We start from the raw sequence: 15,515 nt of genomic DNA on the forward strand, positions 1-15,515 counted from the left end.
AATTTTAAATTACAAAATCTCTGGGAGAAGATTTTAGAACAATTAACAATAAAGAAACTCTCAGTGTTTGAGAAGGCACTTTTTAAATCCTCAGTATTTAATAAATGATGCTTTATTAAAAACCAGATTTTCACATTTCTTAGACTGCAGAGTACCAAAAAAAAATGGAAAATTTATTCAACTGTGAGAATAAAAGAAGTGAGAAATAAGGGACTTTTATTTTACCATTCCCATGTTTTAAAAGCTGTATGTGTTGTATTTCAGAGGTCTTAAACTGTGTATTTAACTAAGACTGAAATTCAAGCATTGCCAAGCATGGCCTCAAATTTCAGTTTCTCCTAAAACTGAAGAATATGTTTTAAGTCTTCCATTTCTTTTTCCATCAGCTTCAATTTAAGCATCTAATGGTCCTGTTATGACCACTATCTTCCTCCCAGAATCTGGACTTTTCCCTAAACAGAAATAAAATGAGGCTTCTACAAAGCAAGATAGTTGTTTGATATGCTTGCCAATATTCTTGTGGAAGAAGTAAGTAGCAGGCTATCTAAGACATTCAGATTTAAATCCAGAAATAAAAAATTCTTGACATTTCATAAAACTGAAGGGGTTGATCATGGTTTCATAAAACTCTCTGATTTTATTATGATATTCTCATTTCCAAATTTTATTACTAAGTTTAACTGTAATGGTTCCTTGTGGACTACTCAGTATAATAACTTAAGTGAATATACTGTAATTTTAGTCTTTGCATCCTGCTCATATTTTCTTAAATTTCTGCTTTCTTTACCAATGTTAGTTCACAAGGTTGCTTTAAGTTAATCTTCAAAGCAATCTCATCTATAAATTTTTTTATCTCAAACTTTCTTATAAATTGTCTTTATTAAATTATTACATGCAACAGAGTTACCTTCATAGATTGAGAAGTATAACTTATTCTGAATGCAACTGTTTAGTGATCCTTTGAAAGTGGTACTTCCTTTTCCCCATTTCGGTTTTCAAACAACTTGGGAGTTAGAGGAAGCATAGAAATATTACTGAGTTTCTGCTTGGCAGCTCTACGAATGACTCCTACACTAATTTGCTATGCCCTTGGGGCTACTGCTAAGAGAGCTGTGATAATGGCAGTTAGAGGCAAATCAACCCAGCCCTTTAACGCTTGACTAGCTTCAACTTCCTAAGGTTATCAATTTTTGGCATAAGTTTCTACTAGGGTCTCACCCAAATTAGCAAGAACACATATTCAGCACCTCTTACTGTAGGTCAAGTGGGAACTGTTCCCTGGGAAAGGATGTAGGTAATTTGGCTGAGGAATGTTCTGGATTGTGTGGAATTGTGTGGGCCACTCAGCTGATTTTTCCCCTTCTATGTTCTCCTTTTATCATAGGAGCTGGAAGCCTGGGAACTGAATTTTCAAGAATTACTGTCATTATGGCCCTAGATTAGATTCTGCCAATGAGAGGAGCTAGTGTAAATCTGGAAGAAAAACAAAAAGCAAAAGCAATTATTATTCACATGGCTGTGGCTGGCAATTACTGAGGCTTCAGCATCAAGGGTTTTCCAGCAACTTCCCAGTGTCTTCCAAAGATTCACCTGCTTCAGTACAGTGGGCAGTGAAATCAATGGCAGTGGTTTCCTATAATTTGATAATTTCCTGATTTCCTCAATGGTAGAGTGGCTTCTCTAATCTTTTCTACCCCAGACCTTCTAATATTTTTTAATCCCCTCTATTAAGCCATTTGTTGTTTGAAATACCTGGAGTTACTTCTGGTTTCCTGACTGAACCCCAATTAATACAGAGTCTCTGGAAGAAAAGGGATCCAGAATTCATTCCCTTCTTTTCAAGTCCTTTGGTGGTCCTGACTGAAGAAACGAACCAAGGACCCCAAATAGGAACTCACCAAAAGGAAAGAAGAAAATGGGTTGATGATCTGTGATCAACTCCAGGGTTGTCCACAGGGGGAGAGTTTATTTGGCAATATGTAACTAAAGATGAAAAACCATTTGTCCTAGGCACTCAGGCAAAATGACCATTCTTCAGAATTAATAGCTGGGCCTGCAAATGACCACTAAAACTTATAGCTTTGAAAGCATGTAAGGTACCACTTCTGTTTTTACAGATATTGGACTCAGAAAGAGCAATTGCAACATGAAAAACAGATGCATCATATCTCATTTCCAGGCCTCACAGAGACAGAAAAGTCATCATCAGCCAAGATCCTCCCAATCTTCCAACAGATGCACAAATAGACCTGCCTCTGCGACCTTTTCTTCTTTTTTGGAATAATGGAAGAACTCTGTATGAACAAAATTAAGACCAGTACCTCCTCCTGCTTTCTCAGTGATCTCTAGCTTTTAGTTATTCTGTCTCCTTCTCTATCTTCAACCTCTTTGCCACCAACAATGATGTTAATAAGCATGCAAATATGCTCTGAGAACTCACAACTATAAAAGGATCTCTTTTGAACAATGTTAAGTCACTTTACCGAGTCTATTATTGGCCAAAACTTTCCCAAAAAGTATTTATTTATTTATACATGGCCTCTGTTTTTTTTGTTTTTTACCCCCAAACATCTGTCAACGATTTCAGTATAGCTTCTTTAAGTCTTCACTATTCCCTCAAAAATCTTCTCTGGCTATGGTCATTCATTCATTCACATTTTTTTTTTCATTTTTTTTTCCTTTTACAAATATTTATGTAGCACTACATTAGGAGCTGGACATTAAAAGAAAATGTAAAAGGGGAATTGTCCCTGCCTTGATTAATGACGTTTATGTTGCAAGTGCAATTAGCATCTTTTTAAAAATCAATTTACTTTGTAAACCAAGAAAAACAATAATACAAACTTATTGCAATAAGTCAAAAAATATGAGGATAAATACATAAAAGAAAATGTAATAATCTCTCCCCAACTAATTAGCTGATATTAACAGTTAGCTGTAGATTCTTCCACACATTTCTCTAAATGCATATAATTTAGGTTATAACACATGACACTGCTGATATTCTACTGTTTTTCACTTGCAAAACAACATTATCAAATGATTCAACTTAATACATATGTGCACGTATACAGATTTTTATTTATTTTTAAATAGTTGTTGAGCAGTGCTTAAATAACATTTTTAAAACTATGAATAGTTTAATGAGTGAATATTTGTGTTCACCTTTGTTGGGGAAATATAATTTTTAAAAAATCTTCTGCTGAGCCAGAAAAATGGCTTCATGAAAGCAGAAGTGAGAGAAAATAATTTTATTTTTGAATGAGTATTAAGCCAGAACATGATGAGCCTTACAGGTAACTCACTAAGAGATTTCAAAGGCAGAAAGAAATCTCACCCTTTTATACAGCCAAGCAGTCACAACCCATTCCATACATGCTCCCAAGGTAAACAATAACTATTGTTCAAGGTAGAGGACTTGATAGCACCATTGTCACACATAGTTCATTCTAAATTCACCTGAGATGATCCATTATATTTGTTAACTGGATTTACCCAAAGGCAAATTAAATTCTTACCTCTATGACAGGTGGTAGTTTTGCAACTTGGTCATGGTTGGGCTCTCACAGAAACTGGGAAATACGGGTGCTACCTTCCTTGATGATTATATTTCAAAGGTATGGTTCCTAGGTCCTACAGAAAGATATTCCAGAATTGTAAAACTGACAAAAGACTTATTTAACTTTAAAAAGGTTTACATACGTTTCAAAGAGACTGAGAAAGTATTTACAATTATAAATTTTCTAAAGCAAATATCTAAGAAAAGGGAGGGTAGGACATCTCTTCCCTTATTTTTCACAGGGAGAATCAAACCTTTTATTTTATATTTGTATTTGTCCTTACATCTTTACATATCAAGAACCAAAACATTTACATAAAATTAGCTGCCATTTTTAAATCACAAAATGTTATCTCCCAATAACTGAATAGTTGAAGATAAAAATTTATAGGATGAGAAAATAAGTGAGGAAAGAAAGTACCATAATCAGTTAACCATATAGATGTTATTTTTAGACAATTGAGCAAGAGTAATTATCTATACACAAGTAAATTTCTTCCAATTTTTATTTTGCATAGGTAAGCAATCATGATCAAACAATAAATTCTACACATTATCCTAGTTTAATAGTAAGAGCATGGATGTTGCAGTGAAAAATACATATACTAAATCTTGATGGAAATTAAAATGTTTCTCCTTTCCTATTGTAGAAATTCAATTATATGTTGAAAAACCACAACTAGTAAAATATGAAGGTATAACTGAAATAAACAGTTATGCAGACTAGAAAATATCATACACTTATTTCATGTCTGAACAACTATCTGTTTCACTTTTACATTCAGGTTATCTCATGTACATGATCAATCAGAATGCTTATATCACTAAACTATACTTAATTTTGTATTACTGATGCTTGCATATTTCCTGGCACAGATAACACCCAATAACTGTTTACTGGATTAAATTTTAGAATGACTTTATTCCAAACCCAGTAATTGTTTTTTTGATTAAATTTTAGAATAACTTTAGTTTTAAATTATCTAAGGATGAATCTTGTCCTCATTTTTCTTTTCTTTAGAGGAATACTAAGCTTTCAAACTAAGCCCCCAAATGGTTCCTTTAATTTGCTAAATTAATTTTACAATATAAAAAGTATCACAGAATCATATTTATACATTTACTTGTTGCTCATTCATATTCACTGTCATCTCAATCACAACTAATGGTTACTATTGAGTGCTCACTATAGACCTGGTAAATATTTTATGAATGTTGTCATTCTTATGTTTCACAAGTCTGTAAGTTGTGTTTGCTAGTCTTACAACTGGTGAAACTTAAAGAAATTAAAGATAGTAAGTAACTTGATTAGGGTGATACAGCTACTAAGTGGTGGGGCCTAGTTTAAACCCATGTCAGTCTAAGTATACAGTTCCTGCTCCGAGGCCTCCGATTCTTTTGCCAACACGTAGCTCTGCCTCTCTTAACTAGGTCATGTGTGCCCAGGCCATATGGCAAGCAGTCTACATAGTACCAATCAAAGGAAGTGGCAAATTCTTGCTTTTTCAAACCACTGTTAATAGTCAAGACAGCTTAATCCCTGAGGTTAGCAAATTAATGTGATCATGGTGATAAACATTCTAAGTCAGTCGATAACGTGTTTTGGATGACCAGTTCATTTATAAGAGAATAAAAGAAGTGGGTGTTACAGATGTGACCCATGAGGGAAACTTGCTGAGCAGCTGACATATAGGAAAAATATTCAGAACTTGTGGAAAGGCTTTGAGCAGGTATGCAAACAAATACCCAAACAAATGTATTGTGGTTCAGGAGAATTTCCCCAGCACTCCCAGTAAGTCCTGGAACGATAAATAAAAACTACAACCAAGGAGTTACAGAATATGTGAGGCTTAATTACATTTCACTGAATACTATGCAGCACAGTTAATTCAATAAACTCTAGAACCTTTATGCTTCTGGGGATGCACATAGTGCTACATCCTGCTGGGCCAGTGCGTAGACTTGTGCAGCCTTTTCTGCAAGGAAAAGGAGAGAGCTTAGCTCTTAAGGGAGAGCTAAAGAAGGCAGTATACTCAGGGAGGAGTGATGAGGGTGGTGGGGAGTGGGGGAGAAAAGCCTTTAGAGGCTTCATATCTTTTCAGATTTTATGGTTTTGCTGTTAGCACAAGTTCATGTGCCTGACACACAGTGAGGCCAAACAAACCAAAACATCCTTGTTTGGAGCAGAGAAAGGTTTATTGCAGGGCCATCTGTGTCACGGGGGTTAACAGTATCAGTCCTTAGGCTCCAGGAGGCCTGGGGCTATGTGCACCTTGTCATCAAGTAGTTAACATCTTCCATTTGGTGGGGGATTTTCACATCTGTAAAACAACTCAGGAAATACTGTTATCTAGGTAACAGAGAGGAGCTAAAGCAGAGGATACGGGGGAAGGGCCTGTCCCAGGAAGACCTCATAGGGTCCTGCTCTGTTACATGGCTGCTGACCTAATTCTATTTACCTTATTCAGGCTGCAGAAAAAGGGAAGGCATACCTGCAGGTACTATTCCACAGAAGTTTTAAACAAATATTCTCTTAATGATTTATGATATGCTTTGCTTTGTTTATTGCCCTGAACCTCAAGTTCCACAGGAAATTATATTTGTGATAACACTGCGCTACATTGTCATATCTCTTTTTATTATTGCTTTTCACAGTTACTTAAAGCTTGTATTGTTATTTAGCTATTTATTTTGTTCATATCATTTCTTCTCTATGGTAAACACTTTGAGGGTAGGATTGTGTCCTAGAGAACAACTCTGTATAAGGCAGGGCATTTGCCGACTTAATCTGGCAGAGAATTCAGGCATAGTGATCTTTGTTCCAGCAACAGCCCATGGGAGACACTGCACTGAAGCAAAGAGGCTCCTCATTATTCAGGGATTATTTTCACAGCAAGTGAAAGAAACCCACCTTAATTCACCTTAATCAAGGAGAAATATTTTGTTTCATGGACTCGAATTACAAGAAAAGCTAGAGTGAAACTTGTCTTGCGCATTTAGAGCAAGTAAATCAATTATTACCACAACTATTGCTGTGTGACAGCAGACAAAACTACAGAAAGCTTTAATTTTCACATTTCTAAAATAGCAGAACCACAGAGAAAGAGTGCCTCTCTCTTACCAATATTTTAGAAATCCTAGGGAAATATTCACAAGCCCATTAAGGGCTATGAAGAAAGGCAAGATCCCAACAGTTCCCTTTTATCATATTGTTAGAATGTGGGGAGAAGGTGCAGTTCCTCAAATGAATACGAAGGCTAATGGGTGAATATTTGTGAGCTTGAAAGCCATTATATTTTATATCTAATGTAGCATGTGATAAAAGGAAAGAAGTAGACTATTTTAACATGTGTTGAGCACCTACTACATGTCCTATAAACTTTATTATATACATTATAAACTCATCAAAATATCCATAAAGGATAATAAATATGAAGATGGGATGTGATGATACTGGGCAGCACCTTTGCCCTGTAAATGCTAAACCAGTGAAACATTTATTACTAAGATAAAGAAATAGAGATTTTTAAAACCATTAACACTGAGGTTTAACTTCTCTATTGATTTTAGGATTACTTGTCTGTCCAAACAAAGCTAGATAATTTAAAAATTCCATCTGCAAAGAGAGTGTTTGCACAGTACCACATGCAAGCATTTTACATGGCTTATATAATTTAACCCTCATAAAAATACCAGAATGTAGGTGTTTATATTTATTAGGATTTAAACTAAGCTACTTTAGCAAAGAGACCCGAATATACATTGACTTTAAAAAAAAAAGATACAGGTTTATTTCTTTTTTAAAGAATACTTAGATATATAGGGTGATCCAGAATGTGTTATCCCAAGAGGGTTCTGCCAGATTCAAGGTAGAGCTTCCATCTCTTGAGTCCAAGATGGTGCCATTTCCCAAGCCCAACTATTGCTCTGGTACTGCTTTCTCCAGCCAGTGGAAAAAGGAAAAAAAGGGGAGGAGGGGTGGTGTAAGTGGGTTATTTTAAGAACAGAATCTGAAAGTTGCATGTAACATTTGTGTTCTCCTGTGAGCCAGAGCTGAGTCAGATGATCTCACTCAAGAATAAGGCAGGTTAAGAAATGTCTCTAGCTAGGATAGCAGAAGCTCTACTAAAACCTATGTGTATGTGGCAGAAGACTCTGAGGGAGGGGAAACTAGCAACATATTCATTTATTTATTTTATATCCTTTTGTCCTTAACACTTCAAAAAGATCTGTCCCCGACAGGTAGGACTTATCTATAAACTAATACAAGGAGAATAAATCCTGGAGGAAAATTCACTGTCTCTGCCTCCAAATAATTTCCAATGAGGCCCAGAGAAGTTAAGTAACTTACAAGAAGTCACATAGATTTGGAGCTGAAATCAGAACCTGGGTCTCTATGGCACAAAGACTTTTGACTCATATTTCTAGTGCATCAAGTACTCATATATTTTAGATTTTATTTCCTCCTGACATTATCTCAGGAGAAAAGCTGGACAATCTAGAAATCACAAGGTAATTAATTGGCTACATCACTTTGTCCCTATCTGTTTAGATGCTCTTGGGAGACAAAGTGAAAGAGAACATGTGAAGCCCAGTTGCCAAGCTGACATGACAGCCAGTTAGTTGGGTGATGCCACTCTCAGATCAACCCAAAGGTTAATAACACAGATGCAGTCAAAGATCTGATGGATAGAGGCTGTGAACCCCATATCAATAACTTACAGCGAATGTCTGGAGGTGGCAGATGAAGCGGCTCATCATCAATTAAGCATGGCAGTCCATTTTTATAAAACTGTCGGAAGGGATTATTAAATTTCACATCTTAGTTTGCTTGGGAAGAATATCAAATAACACTAAAGGGTGCATCTTAAAAACAACGTTTACTATAAACTCTTGCTTCTGGCCTCATGTCAAACTAACAAGAGGTGCTATGCAATTTGATCCATGCTTTTCATTTTTCCATTTCTGAGCCAAGGTATTTTTTCATACTTATTATTAACCTCACATGTTTTAAAAAATAATAGTTCTGGTTTTAAGAATTTTTTTAAGTTAGGAAAATATTTAATTATCAAGAAAATAATCTCAAAATTTGAATATGACTGCAAGTTGAATATTTATTCACCATAGCAACTTGGAGTATACATTTCTCAAAGTTAAGTACCATAACAAAACATAGACACATGCCTTCCTTTTTATAAAATTCCTATTTACAGTAAATTCAGAAAAGCATCCTGCACTAAGCCAGAGAGGACTTAAAGTGGTCTGTCTCTAGATACGTTTTTTTTAATTTTAAGACTGGATTCAGAGAGTTCCATCTAATTTGAGGTGAATTTACTATGTATCAGCTCCATTATCCAACTTTCTATAGTAAATCTTTTTTTTTTTTTTTTTTTTTTTTTTGCCCATTAATTTATTTTTTGGCTGCGTTGGGTCTTTGTTGCTGTGCGTGGGCTTTCTCTAGTTGCGGTGCTCGGGCTTCTCATTGCGGTGGCTTCTCTTGTTGTGGAGCACAGGTTCTAGGCACGCGGGCTCAATAGTTGTGGTTTGTGGGCGGGGCACGAACCCATGTCCCCTGCATCGGCAGGCGGACTCCCAACCACTGCGCCACCAGGGAAGCCCTATAGTAAATCTTAAAATTCTTATATTTGTAAAAACCCCTATGAATGCCTGAATTATTTGGTAAAGTTTAAAAGACCCAATACAACATTATTTAAAAGGCAATTATAATTATAAAGTAATCACTACTAAAGTATAACAAGTCATAGTATCTATTTAGAAAACCATTCACAGTTATTCTACCATGCACATTTTCACACTTAGCATCGTGCTGCTGTTCTAATAATTGTTTACTATCTTAATATGACAGGGCTAATACCCACCCTCTTAAGGAAATTACCTTTCTTTAGCACTGGATTAATATTAGCTTATGTTACTTTTTATTTGTAGCAAGTTGTTCCCAATTCTATACCACCAACCATTCGACTTAATGATCTACTTGATGGACATCACTAAAAACAGTTCGTAAAGTTGACTTAACAAAATGAAATGATATTCAATATCAGTTTGAGTTGTTGCAATGAAAAGAGCTCATAGTACACTGGAAAGCTGTGGGAAATTGTTGGGAATTACTATTCTATGGATTGATACAAATAAAGAAAAAATCATAGAATTCTCGAATCATAAGGTACAGGAGCTATTTAGGCCAACACGCTAATTAAACAGTCCACGGATCGAAAACTAGACTTGATAAAAATCATAAAATGGATTGTCTGCTGAACTAAGTTTTGGACCTAGTGCTATGTACAGTATAGCCTACTGTTTTGCCTAAGATTGTGCAGTATCCCAGAATGGTTTGCGCTCTCTTTTAGGTTCCAAATTGTTCTACCTTGTAACAAGTAAATGTAAATTAATTGGTTGACTGACTGGCTGATTGACTGACTTACAGGCTAAGGCTAACTGGTCGCCTGACAGACTAGGGCTTCCCAGGGAGGGTCAAGGTTACCATTCTCTACAGGCTCCTCAAATAAACCTCCAGAGTCAAACACTGACAAACCTGATTCGTGGAATACCAAAGTTACTGAAAAGCTTTCAGGGAAAATTTTTCTAAATGTAACTGAAAACTCTTCAACTTTTCCTTAATCCCCTCATATTTTTTTCTGCTTCATATAAAAATACTAATTAGAGTCTTTTCCCTTTTTTTCTTGATGAGTCTGGCTAATGGTTTATCAATTTTGTTTATCTTCTCAAAGAACCAGCTTTTAGTTTTATTAATCTTTGCTATCGTTTCCTTCATTTATTTTTCATTTATTTCTGATCTGATTTTTATGATTTCTTTCCTTCTTCTAACTTTGGGGGTTTTTGTTCTTCTTTATCTAATTGCTTTAGGTGCAAGGTTAGGTTGTTTATTTGAGATGTTTCCTGTTTCTTAAGGTAGGCTTGTATTGCTATAAACTTCCCTCTTAGAACTGCTTTTGCTGCATCCCATAGGTTTTGGGTCATCGTGTCTCCATTGTCATTTGTTTCTAGGTATTTTTTTATTTCCTCTTTGATTTCTTCAGTGATCACTTCATTATTAAGAAGTGTATTATTTAGCCTCCATGTGTTTGTATTTTTTACAGATCTACTGTATGCTAACACATATATATGGAAGTTAAGAAAAAAAAAATGTCATGAAGAACCTAGGGGTAAGACAGGAATAAAGACACAGACCTACTAGAGAATGGACTTGAGGATATGGGGAGGGGGAAGGGTAAGCTGTGACAAAGTGAGAGAGAGGCATGGACATATATACACTACCAAATGTAAGGTAGACAGCTAGTGGGAAGCAGCCGCATGGCACAGGGAGATCAGCTCGGTGCTTTGTGACTGCCTGGCGGGGTGGGATAGGGAGGGTGGGAGGGAGGGAGACGCAAGAGGGAAGAGATATGGGAACACATGTATATGTATAACTGATTCACTTTGTTATAAAGCAGAAACTAACACACCATTGTAATGCAATTATACTCCAATAAAGATGTAAAAAAAATAATAAAAATAAAAGATTATACACCTTTAAAAAAATACTAATTAGAAAATTTAATTATGTTCAATATCTAAAAATGAAATTATATAGTGAGTAATTCAACACCAACACCTGATACTATGTGATAGACCTATGGGCATAATATTGTGATATTATAACACTCACAAAAATAGTATAACATTTATATTTCAAGATTTGCACATAATTCAATGGCTTTCAAAAGTCAGCTTTTCAATACTAACTTTAAAATTAATGATAACAACTTTTTCTATCTAAAACTTAACTGTAGCAAGTTTATGCACTTTATTCTGGCATTCATGATTTAGAAAAATGTTTTTTTCAAGCTTCATACAAAAACATTTGAAGAAATTAAAAATCATTGCAGCAATGTACATAGATCTCATATTCCTTTGATTCCCCCTTCTTTTTGATTTCTACATCTCTTATATTATGAGAAGACATTACCAAAGAAAAGACAATCAATTACTACAAAAGACAACATTGGTTCTTAGCGAGAAAGGAGAGTGAAAATCAGCTCTTTTATGTGACCAAAGAATCTCTTTATTTAATGTCCTTATTAATGTGAACTGAACCTAAAAATGTGAACATCTAGATATATATTGCTTAATTCCAGTTTCACCTGCATTAGATAAACTGTCTTGTAACTTCCTTTCTTAAGGAATAATATTTACATGTTAATTTCTTTTCCTCAATTTCTCACTAAACTTCAAATCATTTTGGAATAAATAGTATAGTAAGGCATTATATAAATATGAAAAACTTAAGTACTATAGTAAGGCATTATGTAAATATGAAAAACTTTTTAAATATCAAGAATTTTAAATGTATATAATGCTTGATCCTTCATTTTATCTTTAGAATTTCAACATTTATATACAAACATGAAATGCTAAGACTGAAATGCCTAAACTTTGTTCTGTTGTTATATGGGAGCACTTACAGTACCAGATTCTAACTTAATCAAAACTGAACTAAAATGAAAAGCATCATTGTAATCAACCATATGGCTGCTTCATTCTAAACTGGTTATTTTTAAAGAGCCAGCCTCCAACACTCCTCCTTAGAGGGAGAATAAAAACTGTATTACTACTGCACACATCAAAACTACATTGGTCATTGTGTTAGCTGGCACTAAATTCCTCAACAGCATAGTAGTGCAACACAGGTCTTCCAGATGACTATGAATGGATGGTCTTCATTTGTCAGAGATTAATCTGGTAGACATGGCCTTTGTAGAAACAGCTAGAAAATATAGCACGAATTTTGAAGGAGCAGGGATGGGGAGAGTCATCTTTTTCATATGACCAGTGACCCTTTTTTTTTAATGTTACCACTGCTGCACACAGATCCTAAAAATGCAAGAGAAAGATTCCATTTCATTGTATTGAGAATCATCCTCTTGGGAAACCAATTTAGTCTGAAAGTACCCTCAGAAAGGATTCTGCTTCTTGTAGACAATTGTGGATCAATTTCAGATGAAGATTTAGTAGCCTTTTAAAAAACCTTTTAGGGCATTTTTTTAATGCTCTGTAGAGAGTTGAAGAGTGTGTGTGGGGAGGGTGGAAGTAAGCTGATAAAATGCTATTATTGAAGAACTTCAGGCTAACCATGAACTTTAAGATTTGTATTCAGTTCTATGGCAAATGGCACCAGCTTATCTTACAGGTTACGTGCACTATAGATTTGGAAGCAATAAAAGACAGATCTGGGTCTCCATTTGGGCTCATGGGCTGCAGTTTGTCTTCTTAGGTTCCAAATTTCTCAGTTCTTCCCTACTACACATTCAGCTTTTCTCTCAGACTGTTGGACTACCTGACCTTTTGAGACTTGAGACCTGGTACAAGATGCAGAGGTGACAGCCTTGCACAGAATTCTGCACCAGGAACAACTGTGTGAAGTGAAAGCCTCTATAATAAATCTCTATTCTACATCACTCATAGTGATTCTACTTCTCAGGCCAAATCCTGACAGGTAAAGTAGTAATTCAGAGACACGAAGAAATTAATCAAAGGGATTAATTGCCAAACACTCTTAAAGAGGGTTAGTAGAAGAACCTAGAAACATACTTTACCTTCTTTGATTTGATTCCATATCCCTAAATGTATACTTCTATAGTTCTTATTTTATTTTAGAGACTACTTTACACAACAACACCTAGTTTCTCCTAAGGCAGAAAGAATGTAGCTCCTAGTAGCTCCTCCTTCAAATATTCACTCTCAAACTAACTGAAGTCTTCAGTCGTAAGTGTCCTTATTCCACTTTTCCCTGCCTACTTGATGACTACTTGTAGAGTCTGTCCCTTGGGCTATGTTAGCAGTCCTTAAAAATACTATCGCAAATTTTTCTCTTTGTGTATTAAGAGTGAAGTCTTTATACTTTAGCAGCTCACTGCAAACTTGTGAAGGAAGTGATGTTCACATTTCCTTTTCCTTCTATAAGGGTCAGCCAAGCTCTGATGTAGGAAAAGCTGAGTAGAGCAATGACCACATCTTGTAGCACAGTGCTAAATCAGCCATGCTGTGAAAGGGAGCAATGCATATCAGCTCTTTGACTAGGAGCTACCACACAGACATTTCCTTTTATTCCAGCAGACTTGATTTTTGGCAACCTGGGCACTTCATTTTTCTTCCCGGACAGCTGTTTCTGAGTCACCCGCTCACTGTGCATGGCCTTTCTTTTTCCTAACAGTGTCAAATATTCAATATTACAGGTATTTACTGAGCACTTACCATGTACCAGGCACAGAACTTAGCCTAGGCCTACATTGGGATAAGATATATGATGAGGGAAACCTCTTCAGCTTATCTGAGGACATGGCATATGCTTGGGCATACAGACTACCCAAAGAGGAGAGTCATAGTACCTTTTGTTGAGGTTAAAACACATGTATTTTATGCTGCTTTAAAAATTTTACCTAACCTGTCACTGGTAAAGTTTTATATAATGGGAATAGGATTCCCATTCTTTTCTCTAAGCTAACCCTCAGTGTTTCCATTATAGCACAATTAATATGTAGCTGGGAAGAAATGGTTTACAGCTGATCTTTAGGGTTTGCTTATTAGATATGCTGTGTCTTAGGCTTGGGCTTTTACCTTATCCACTAAATGTACATTCAAATGATAATTCTGTAGATGGCATTGTAGACTGGGGAGTCCTACTCAGGACATAAGAATAAAAATCAATTCCCTTTTTTACTCGTTTTCCATTCATCAGTACACCCTACCACAATACAATAATACAGTAGTCAGCAACCCATTTTTGACAAACAGCAACAAAGAAGCAATATGTATTGCTAAGTTTTTACAAATGCAAGTTTAAAACTAAAAGAAAGCAAAACAGGGACCATATAAATAACTTCAATTTTACTAAAAGACAAAGCTTAGTTACACACACACACACACACACACACACACACACACACACGCACACACACACACACACATACACACACACAAAGTACACTAGTGTGCACTAAAATACATCCCAAAGCAGAAACTCATGTTTATAAGAAGACAGAGTAGACACGTTCTGAAAATATACTCAATTTTGTTAGATCTTTTGAACAAGTGACTGCAAAATAGTACATCTACCTAAAGCAATGATGCCTAAAATATGTTTTTATACCTTAAGGCAGAAAAAAAGAGCTTCCCTCCTTTACCATTCAGGTTAAAATACTTTGGATTCATTTTTCATTGTTGGCCCCTTAGCTCTTCTTACTTTATTAAGGATACATTATCAGGTTTTAAACTTTAATAATAAATATTTACAACAAAAACTACAAAAGTATGTGTTTTTTAAATTAATTTAATGGAGTATAGTTGTTTTACAATGTTGTGTTAGTTTCTGCAGTACATCAAAGTGAATCAGCTATACATATACATATATGCCCTCTTTTTTGGATTTCCTTCCCATTTAGGTCACCACAGAGCACTGAGTAGAGTTCCCTGTGCTATACAGTAGGTTCTCATTAGTTATCTATTTTATACATAGTAGCATATATACGTCAATCCCAATCTCCCCAAATTCATCCCACTCCCTTTCCCCCCAAAAGTATGTTATTAAAGAAGCCATTTCTGAAAGCAATTTAAAACTGTGGACCATGTGAAAAAAATATATGAAATAAACAAAAAGATTTATGTGCTGCCTCAGTCACTATTATTATTTATTTATTCATCTGTACTTGTACACTCAGTGCTTTTGGAAATGATTTAGGGCAACTTATAAAAATACGTACTACAACAAAATGCTTATCAAAAAAGTAAAGAATTTGTGGCAAAGGTAAATAAGGGTAGAGACAACAGAATAAATTCAAGAGTTACAAAAATGCATGCCCTGGAGTACAGTAGCTAACATTGAGCCTCTAATTTGGCAGTACACTGTCTATAATAGTAAAGCCAGAGGAAACACAGCTGG

Source organism: Lipotes vexillifer, unplaced genomic scaffold (assembly GCF_000442215.2).
Source record: "Lipotes vexillifer unplaced genomic scaffold, Lipotes_vexillifer_v1.1 scaffold510, whole genome shotgun sequence".
In the NCBI taxonomy this organism is placed as follows: domain Eukaryota; kingdom Metazoa; phylum Chordata; class Mammalia; order Artiodactyla; family Lipotidae; genus Lipotes; species Lipotes vexillifer.